Raw genomic sequence first — 11,474 nt, 5'->3', positions numbered from 1 at the left:
ATAACATTGGCACCCAACCATGTTATTCACCTATCGGCTGTGGCTCCCCAATAATGAGTGCTCTGCCTCACATTACACATCCACAAGCATGAGAAACAAACTGCATCAAAAACTCAGCTGTGCTACTGAAAGGAAAACCCAAGGAACATATACCCATCGTGTGTTACGGTTCCTTTCCCTTGATTTCTGTTTTTGGCAAAGGGGCAGAGGTGGCTCTCCTCTTGCTCCACAGGGCAGGTTTGTGGATGAGTACCTCTGCCACCCATGGGTCTCATGTACACCTCACTTTCCCCATCCCTTGGAATGTTGTTTTCTTATCGCTGCTCCTCTCCAGCCACTACCTGACTGCAGAGCTGCAATGATCCTGCGTGCCACAAGAGCTGGAGCAAGAGTCCACTGGCAATAATAATACCTTTGGTATACATTTTAAGCAGCAGGATTTCATCCATGGCACGTTTACCTTTACACCATAGACCCCAGCTTTAATAACTCTCCATGTCGTTTTTTCATCATTGTGTCTCAAGCCACTGCCCAGCTGGCTACTGGCAGGTTTGGTGCCCCATCCAAATCCCTCTTCATCTAACTCACTTTTGTGGTAGATAGATAGATAAACAGCTGTCTCCATGGGGGCATCTCTTTCTTTGTCATGGGACTGTCTGCCTCAGTGATCTCTTCCATCTGACCCACCCATTTCTGATCTACAGAAAACACAAGCTGTGGTTGTTTACAAGACTAGAAATGATGGGGTAGCTCATGGGTCACTTGGTCCTCATTTGTGGCACAGAAAACACAGTCAAAAGCTCCTTAGTGTTCACATTGGCTCTGCTATTCATGTTAAAAACACCATCAGAAAATCATATTTAACACTGTGTTATTTTCTCAGGCTAGGAGAAGGGCAAAAAATAGTGACAATGGATTTGTGAAATCTAAAACACATTCAAAACAGGGCTAGAAACTACAGCAGGAGGATCAGCCCTTTCCACTCTTTCCCAGCACGTTTGGTGTGGGGATTCACACCTCCTCCCACTGGGGCAATCACCATGGCAAGAAGCACGGTCATGAGGCCAGGACGAAGAGGCAGGTGAATATAGGAGCACCAGGGCCAGCAGTGGTCCCCAGGGAACTGGTTTGGCAGTGGTGAGAAACAGAAATCAGTCTGTAGCCCCAGTCAGCCCAGAGGATAACAAACATTTTTTTTCCAGGAGGTTTCTCTTCCACCCTGCTCAAGGACATAGGAATAGGAGCAATATTTGCATTATATCTCCTATCCTGGGTTATAAAAGCACAGCTAAGGACTCCAAAATTGCAGGCCACTTCTTAAAATTACAGCCTTCATGGTGCCAGTGTTAGGGGTGGTTGTCCATTGTCCTTGCCCGGAAAAGTGGCCGTGCTCCCCTGCCTCTTCTGCTTTCTCCATGCTGGGAGACGCTAACACCTGTCCAGATAGGGATACTTATCCAAAACACTCAGCAAGGCTGGATCCTAATGGGAAACAATGGGTAAAGGCTGGTGCTAGGTCACCTGCACTGTTTTATGGTGGAAGGAACAGGCAACGTGGTCTCATTCCAACATGGGAGCAGCATGGACATATTTCTGCCTTTTCATTCCTCCATGGCTGTGATTGGCATTCGTAATGAGAAGCATCATGGAGGAAGCTCCCCAGGGATCTACAGCCTCAGGAATGTCTGTGGAGAAGAGCCTTCCCCTGGCCCTGTTCGTGCGCAGGGGCAGAGGACGTACAGAACTCTCCTCCAAAATGTATTCAGTATGTGCCTTTTTAAAATGACGGCTGAAAGAGCCATAATGAAACAGAATAAAATCATTGTAGCACCAGGATCCACCTGCACTAAACTGTAGTCCTGCAGGTGAACCTTAGCCAGCTCTAGCTGAAACTTCTTGGCCCTTAAAAACAAAGCAAGACTCATTAGTCTGAATTAGATGCATCAACCAGACATTTAGGCTTCATATCATTAAGAGGTGCTAATGGCAGCCTGCAGGCATCCTCCACCCAAACCTCTTTCATATCCTACCTTGATGCTGGTGTGAATGATGGCTCCACACTCTTACCTGTCTTTGCCACCTATGCCAGCATTTTCACGAGCATGATAAAAAGTTTTGTGAAATTCAGTTCTGGACCATTTTAGTTCAAGTCGCAAAAAAAAATCAAAACAAAAGGGATCTTCAGCTACTAAAATAACATTTTTTGCTACAGCTGAGGCAGCTTCTGCCCATCGCTGCCTCCTGCCGTGCCACAGACATGTCCCATCCTCTGAGCCACCAAGCAGAGGACACCTACCCCAAAGACACCGCACAACCATGAGAGTGCACCAAAGCCATGTTCCTCTAGTTCAGGTTAGAATTACAGATTTAACTGTATCCCGTAATTTACCATACTTGATTCTTCAACATCCAATCTTTTCCTTATTTTCAGCATCCCCACATTTTTCATTTTCTTTCCCCATCACATATTCATCGGATGCTGTACAAACAAGTGTAGATTTAAAGTGTCCCCATAACATTTTACTTATTCTGTCACTTAATAATAAAAAGAGCACTGAATAGAAAGGCTAGAGTTCAATTTCTGGGCTCTATTGACATTTGCAAGCTGCACTCTCCCACAGCTCCTCGCTTGAAATACAGCCACCCATTCAGCTTTATGCTAGCTCTGGAGCAATAAAACTGCACTTTGCCAGAGGAATTTTAAATCGTTCTACACCAATGCAGAGATCTTTAAAAAACAAATTTAAAAACGTAAAAAATGAGGGTCAAAGTGAAACTTTTGGATTTTACCAAGTGGGTCTGCAAATTCTCCATATTTATAAAGAAAATTTTCATTTGCTTTCAGAAGTGAAAAGGGACATTTTTTTGGATGAAAATTTTTATTTAATTTGCCTAAAGGCCCCAGAAATATAAAACTTGGTGAACAAGAATTTAAAAACAAAATCTACCATACGTGGAAATCTCCATCATATTGATGCATTTAACAAGTTAGACTACAGGAGCCTATAACCCAAACTCTGTTCCTGGGGCTGGGTCAATGTGGGATGGCTGGGCAGCTCTTGAGAACACTCACCATGGCCAACGGGCAGCAGGATGCAACCCTCTGCTCCGCACTGAGGGGAAAAACATCAGTTCTGTGCATCTCGCTGGGTGGAGGAGGTTTATTATTTGAAAGGTGTCACAGTGCACTGCGCAGGGCACGGAGGGGGCATCTCCCATGTCCTGTTGCGTGTGGCTTGGCACTTCTCTGCCAGGTGCCTGTTTTTCTCCATGTTTTCTTTGTCTGCCTTGGATTGAGACTCCCTGGAGGAGAGCCCACTTCTGTGCAGTGCAAAGCGCCACAGAGGCCTGGCTGCACCTGGGTTTCTAGGAGTGAAATTAAGCAATTACAAATTGTTACTCTCATTTTTTGGCAATTTCATGCTGAAGTTCTGTTTTTCTTCAAAGCTAAAGGTCAATGATTAATTCAAAACTTATATTTTCCCCAGAATTATGGGCTGTGGAAATAATGTAGAGGCAGTGAGCCTAATTCTGCCCTCCATTATACTTTTGTAAACCTGAAATAGCTCACTCAGTTTGCACCAAGTCTCTGCCTTCTGATTTCTTCTGGCTTTTTCCAGGGCTGTCACAGGGGCCGCAGCTGCAGCACTGGTTTTCTATAGACCCAGGTCCTCCCAAGGACCCGTGCATGCATTGCCCTCCCACTTGGACTGGCTGAACTGCACATCAGCACTCACAGCCCTGGAAGCGTCTTCTCTGGGATTCAAAGTTACCTGCAGTCCTTTGAACGGGATTGATGGTGTATCAGATGATGTGCTGATTTAAATATCCCTAGGTGAAGGCGTTGCGGACACAGCTACCTGTGAGAGACCGCATACGTTTTAGCAGAGTACAGATTTTACAATCTGTTATGGTCATTGCTGTGTTTTTATTATTAATGTGTCTTGAAAAATAAGATGTTTAGCTAAGCTTACTAATTCCTTGAAACTCAAATCATTTAAGCTGTCTAACCTTGTTCAGGATAATTATTTCTATCCATTATCCATCATGCTAAAAAATGACAGCTCTGGGACAAGGAGGCTTTTCAAGCAAATGTTTTAAGACAGTGTTTTAGGTTGCAGGCATTGGCAAATGTTAATTAAATTAGATAAACAATGACTCAGAGTAGCTGTGCTATACTGGAAAGAAAGACGGGAGGTAATGGGGGAAGGAATTTGGCAGCTCAAAGGTCGAAGCAGCTTTTTTGGAACTGAGAATCTGTCCCTTGAGCAAGTACCTTGCCTGAATTCAACAGGATCAAAAGAACCGTTGTCCTTTTACTTTTACGCCTCCAGACAGCATTTGCGTGGGTTTGCTGAGTGCGTTTCTGCCAGGGCACGTGGTGCACACTACCTGTCCAAGGCATCCTTCAAGACTATCCATCAGCCTTGGCCACACAATCGTGGGAGGACCATCGTCTTCCATCAGCATCCCTTTCCTCAGGTAGCGCCAGTCCTGAAACTGCTGATCCAGGCTGAATGTTGAATTGTCCCATTTGGTGGAAGTTGTCCACTGCACTGAATTAAGAAGTTACAAAAGTAAGGCTCCAAAAGTGACCTCCAGGTCTCAAAATGCATCTTCTGATAGTTCCTGTGCCATAGCTATCCTTGATCTGTACAACAGTACAGATTAAAATTACTTATTCATACTTAATACAACAGTTCTTATCATCTTGTGCAACTGCTCCTACAGTGTGCAGTAACATTCTGAAAATCAAAGCACTAAAAAGATTTCCTACTGAGGACTCATTGCACTAAAGATCCCAAGTCAAATACCTGGTTTTGAGTTTTCCATCTACCCAAAGAGAGGAGGCTCAGGATGAGATCCTAATCTTTGCTGTGAAAGTGAGTGACTTGCTGATGTGAAGGGGTTTCTGGCATCCCAGGCTGACCCTCTCTCAGGTCCTGCAGGGTGGTGGGGCTCTCCCTTAGGAGGAGTTTTGGAGAGGATTTGGTATGCTTTCACACCTATGGAGTTTGTATACGGAGGCAAAACTCCACAGCAGGGGTGCACCTGTATAGGAGTGGGATGAAGGGAAGAGACAAGAAAGTCACAGAGCACTCTTAAAACAACTTAAATTGTGTTAAAGGAGTATATGGGCCACCTAAAGAAGTTTATAAACTTTATTCTTTTACATCTTTTACCTCACAACAGAGGCTCTTATGTTTGTTCCAGAGGTCTGAGGGTCCCTTACTGCTGCCTTTTGTCCCCAGGTGTGTAGCAGGAGCTGACAGACCCTCTGCTCTGCTGGCTCAATGACCATCACCTACCTGTGATGGCAGGCATGTCTGGTGCCTACAGGGAATAACCAACACCAACCCTTACAGTGGCTGGGGAGCAAAGGCTTCAGGAGTGAGTAACAAGCCATCCATGAGCAAGCCAGCCAGCTACAGGTCTCCCGAATGAAACCCAGAAGCTGCTCAACTATTCTAATTCCTGCACACCTCAGGTTGTGTTCCTTCAAGCGTTCAGCTGACTTGCATTTCTTTCTAGAAACACTGGTCCCTCGCCATGCACAGTCCCTGATGGAGGACCCGTGGTGCCCTCACCCTCGGCATCCCTGTGATTCAGCCAAGCGTTGGGTTTTATACTATGGAGATACTGATCTGCCCAAACTTTCTTCACCTGCTCTGATCATTTCCGCTCCTTGGGGACACACACCTCCATGCCACTGTCCAACTAATTAGTTGCTTCACTGGCTGCATTCTGCAATTCTTCAGTGATGGGTCCCCATCTGACATCTTATGACAACTGATTAGTAAAGTAGGCCACGAGTTTAAGAAATATGTAACTTGGGCACCACTTACTATTAACTGTTTGCATGCCCTTTTTTGTTTTGTTGTTTGTTTTAAAGAAATTTCTACTCTTCAATGTAAATACCAAAGGATGAGAAAAAGTTTATGAACTGGCAATTTTACAAAGCCAGATGCAGTAAATCTTAAGATCCCTTCAATAACAAGCCCTGAAGAGGCAAGAAGGGAATATATGTCCTTACTGCAACGCTATATATTACAGAAGTCTAGATACCAAGGCAACATCCAAAATTGCTAGTCTGTCCCGTAGTCTTGGGCCAGAACCATACGCAAGCTAATTAATTAATTAGAATTAAGTCAAAACAACCTGTCTTCACCCCAGGTTCCCCCTGCCAACAGAGCAGAAAAGAAACAATAAATAAAACTTGAAGGTTTAAACACAATGAACACTCTTCTCCAGGTTAAAAGGATGTCAGCAAGCTACAGCACCACAGCAGTTAAATGTCGTTGAAGATTTGACTGCCTTTGGTTTGGGATTTGCTCTTGCTTGAGAGCTGGTCAAACCAATCTTTCCAAAACACTGACTTCTGAACTTTTGCCAGAGGTGCCTCTCTCTGGTGACCAGGCAGGCGACATGTTAAACCTGTCAGTTCAGAATAAGCAGAAAAGTGTGCACATGCTGTGGGGAGGGCGTTTAAAGGCACAGGGTTTCTTACGGTGGGTGAGATAGAGAGCTTGCCTGTGTACCAGGAGGATAACAAACGTTTGGGGAGAGTGTGGGACCCCATTGCTAGCAGGCTGGTATGTATCCCACTGGGGTGGAGCGAGCTACTCCAGCTTAAAATCTGTCCTTTCTAAAAGACAGAGCTCTTCTGTCTGGAAGAAGACACCTGGAATACTGTGTACAGTTCTGGTCCCCGCTATACAAAAAAGATGTGGACAGGCTGGAGGGGGTCCAGAGAAGGGCCACCAAGATGATCAAAGGTCTGGGAAGCCTGCCATATGAGGACAGGCTGAGAGAACTGGGTTTGTTCAGCCTTGAGAAAAGGAGGCTTAGAGGTGATCTCATCACCATGTACCAGTACTTAAAGGGTAGTTACAAAGAAGATGGAGACTCCCTTTTTACAAGAAGTCACATGGTGAGGACAAGGGTTAACGGGTACAAGTTACTCTTAGGGAGATTCCAATTGGACATGAGAGGAAAATTTTTCACAATGAGAACAGTCAACCATTGGAATAATCTCCCCAGGGAAGTGGTTGACTCCGCTACACTGGACACTTTTAAGACTCAGCTGGACAGGGTGCCAGGCCATCTCGTCTAGCCTGTGCTCTTGCCTAGAAAGGTTGGACCAGATGATCCTTGAGGTCCCTTCCAACCTGGTATTCTATGATTCTATGATTCTTCTCTTGCAGGATGGTGTACAATCTGGTTTTAGGGAAGTCTGAAAGATAAAGGGGGAGAAAGAATAAAAACTAAGTTGCTACTAGAGGGAAATGAGAGACAAAACCTTACAGATTTTGTGTTCATACACAGGCCACCCCTGGCTAAGGCTCTCAGGTAATTTCTGATCTAAGCCACTCCTGACTGTATGTTCAACCCTCCTGCTAATTTTGCGGACACTGCAACCACCGGTAATACAGGCTGTGATCACATTACTGCAGTGGCTACTCCAAAGTTTTATAAGGGATGAGCAGTCAACAGGAGCCACCAACAATCCTGATTTTAACATCACAGTTTGGAGGAAGAGTCACAAACAACTGGTGCTCCTCTTGAACCAAACAGTCACAGTGTAGTACAGGAAAGGAGTGTTTATTTGCTTCTTCAGAGAACAGTACAACCACCTCTGAAGAAGTCCCCTCTACATACCTTAGTAAACTAATATCCATCATCAACCTCTGATGTCTGATCAGGATAATTAGATTGCCCTAACTGGGAAGCTAAATGTTTGTTTTGCTGTGACCTATGGTCCAGCCTAGCACAAACTGGACTCACACCAGACCCAGAGCTGAACTGGCTCTGCTGCCACCAACCCAAGGTCCCCTCCCATCAATGGAGAGGAAGATGATCCACTCTCATGCTTCCAGGTCTCTCAGCATTTACACACCACCACTTACAACACCACTGCCATCTCACCTGCAAGAAGCAACATGAGTCCAGAGCAAAGTCTGAGCCTGTATCTTTACCCTGGGGTATCAAATCAGCCAAGACATATCTCCAGCTCTTTCAATATTTATATACAACCAAGGGTAAGTGCTCTCAGTGCTGGCAAAGCACAGAAAACAAATATCTCTATTTTTCACCGTACGCAATCATGCTAATACCAGGGTGAGGCCCCAATGCTGAGTCAAGATAAGATGAGAGATACACAACAGGTAGGTGAAGTTGAACCCAAGTGAGACAGGAGATGTCAGGATGCAGAGGAGAGAATTTAGAAGAGTCTGTGGTTAAAGCACACATTCACGATTGAGCTCCTATTTAAAAAAATAGGAGAAGAATCCACAAGTAAATTCAGCTCTCTCATAGCAGCAATTATCACTTCCAGCCATCCCCAGTTGGCTGGGAGACTGCATCCCATCCTGGCAGATACTGACCTGGCCTTAGTTTTTCACACCTTGGTCACTTGGCTGTATTACAGCAAACTGATACACCTGGGCATGAAGCCTGCAACACTTAGGAAACTCCAAATAGTTCAAAACGTTACAGAAAACCTCTTCAGTGACACTCACTGCCACAAATACATCACATCTATCCTCAACTGTCTACAGTTGCTTCACAATTTTAATTTGGAGACATGTTCAAGTTTCTGACCCTTTTCTTTCTGATGCTCCTTGGCCTGAAGCTAGGATATCTGAAATACTGCATGAAACTATTGGATAAAAACCATGGCCAAGAAACATGCTTCTCTGGCGCAGTAGAAGTCTTCATAGCAGGAGTAAAGCTTGTCTATGTGAGAGACTGAAGTTTTGCATGAGCATGATATGAACTTGCTTAATCATAGATGATTGTGTGTGCTGTAAACAGGAGTCATCCCCCTCTCTCAGCCAAGAGCACTTGTAATTGCTTGATGAATATGTAGCATAAAAATAAATAAATCAGAAAAACTTTGGAGGAAGCCACTGAGCTCTCCTCCAGTGTGAATTTGGTTGCAGGTACTCCTCTTGTTGGCATTCATTGCTCATACAGACCCTCCCCTCATTCAAAAGAGATGCAAGTAAGCAAAAAAAAGAGCTGCAAGCTGACAAGACAGTCAGCAAGATGCACTAAAAGGGTGTTCCCAAATGATCTGTTTTCTGAATCTCCTATTTGTAACCAGAGTTTACAGCAAGTCAATTTTTAGTTATTTCAGATGAATAACAGCTAGACCACTACATTTGTTTAAACCTGCTAGGGGTGGTTACATCTCACCAAATTCAGATCTCTCTCCTTCCAGATCTGAGGATTTTGAGCAAAGACCAGACAATCCTGTGTGTAATGTCAGGAAAACTATAGATACTAGCGAGCTGTAGGTGAATCATAAAAACCCCTTTGTATTTACACTTGAATTCTTGTTTTGTCTGAATAATGCCAGTAAAAAAGAGAAGCCTTCATCTTAGATTTCCAATACCTGGCTGACAAAAAGAGCAGGTGAGTACTTTTTTCTAATAAGCTTGGCAGACTCATAAAGAGGACTCCCTCAGAGATACCATAAAGTGCAAATTTTCAAAGAAATTTGTTTTTGTGAGCTATAAATGTGTGTTTGGTCAGAGTTTTGGCAAACAACTCCAGCTAGTTTTTGCACTATGTAAGCCTTTTACGTCATGCCCTAGAAACAACAACAGCTGTTAATTATTTATCAGCTGATGAACATTGGCCTGTTAATTGCAAAACATTATAAAATAGATTAGGCAGCAAAGCTCGATATGTATGCAAGCAGGGTTTTTTTGCTCTGTTTTGTATGTGACTTGATTAACTAAGCAATTTTAGGTCTTTGCTTAGTTTACAGGAACTACCTTCACCAGAGATTTGATCTCAGAAACTGTAATGGGCCCACAATCTTTAGATAAGTTTACTAAAACTTGGAAGTTTTTCAGACTTCAAGTTTTGAGTCCCTATCACGACTCTAATCTGTCATGAAGATGAGCTCTCTAGTATCTCGAGTATATCATATTTTGAACCAAAACAATTAGAGCTCCTTCAGAAGGGGAAGCACTAATGAGCAATTAGAAGACCACAGGATTCAAGACACTGCTCTCTCCGACCTTCTCACTGCTAAGTCTTAGCCTTTACATGATATTCTTGTCCTTCAGTACTATTTGGTGGAGCATCAGAAGACCACTGCAGACAGTTAGTGACTCACCTGCATTACAGGTCCTACTGGCTCCTTTCTTGGTCTGTTGTCAAGAAAACCATGATTGACTCCATATAAATGAAATAAAAGTTTCCAATTTTGCCAGCACGCTCCTTGTGCCAGTGGAGTATTTGCATCCTATTAAATCGGACCCAATGTATGACAGTCTCTTTCACATACAAATGGCTATACCAGGGTGAGGAGAAAATATACATTGGTTTTGTGAGAGACTGTGCAGGGCTACCTGGTGAAGGAGCTCTGGGCAAGATTCCCATGCCATTGTCCACATGCAGGCATTCTGATATGGGTGAGCATGAGTCGTCTGTTATCAGCATTGAAATAACGTGCTCCAGTTGCCCATGTTTATCTGCTTGCCCATTACCCAACACGTTGGCCCCGTTCTCTTGTTGGCCTTCTAACATCATTGATTTGGGGGGCTGACCAGGAGAATCTTGTTCTTACACACTGATCTCTGATGCATGTTCTCTTTCTTTCACTTTTTAAGAAAGAAGGTGATTTTTCAGGGCAAACTCAGACATCCGAAGGGGCCAGCACTTATCAACTGACACACAGTAAGGTGGATTTTAAACCAGTGCACATTTGAGTAGGTTGATTGAATTAAATGGAGCCTTGCTGATTCACACCAGCTGAGAAGACCACTAGAGGAATGGATTTGAGAGGATTTAGGAGCTGTTCCAACTGCAAAACCTTTTAAAGTTTGGTTCACAGACCTGCATAGTAGGGAACAGACCGGCACTATGTGCACACAGATCAAAAACAGTCCCAAAGGTGGTGAGATGCTTCCATCAGAACTTCATCTTATTTGCTGGACTCATTGTGCCAGTTACAAATCACTGCATATTCCAGCAGTCAAACAGCTGGAAAGGGCATGAGACCGTGGGGTCTGACCAGCTTCCTGCAGTTTCTACCTGCACTGCTTGCTGGACCACCTTCCCTCACTTCCATTGCATTTTTGGTACTGCAACACTTTGGGTCAGCAACCTCCAAAGAAAAACTTACAAGCTTTTCAGAAAGTCATACCAAGTCATGCCTGTCCCCAAAGGAAACAAGAAAAACCCAAATGAGATGCATGCAGGCTTGGTTTTAAGAAACAGGGAAGGGTGGGAACAGTGTGCTTGTTGCTTTTTACTCTAAATAGCATCAGGAAGTCCTACCGTCCCTGAATTAAAAAGGAAATAAACTTTCAGTGCAGGTTGTGGGACCAATAGTTTATACACTAAAGCAATATGCACATTTAATAATTTGAAAATGAGACAGCTCTGCACTGCACAGCCAGCCACTCAGAAAATAAACAAAACCCTTGGAGCAATCCTCCTAGAAGGTTTCAGCTCCA

This window comes from Platalea leucorodia (genome assembly GCF_965183815.1).
Source record: "Platalea leucorodia genome assembly, chromosome: 5".
Lineage (NCBI taxonomy): Eukaryota > Metazoa > Chordata > Aves > Pelecaniformes > Threskiornithidae > Platalea > Platalea leucorodia.
The sequence above is the reverse complement of the archived record's forward strand: the minus strand, read 5'-3'. Positions refer to the sequence as shown.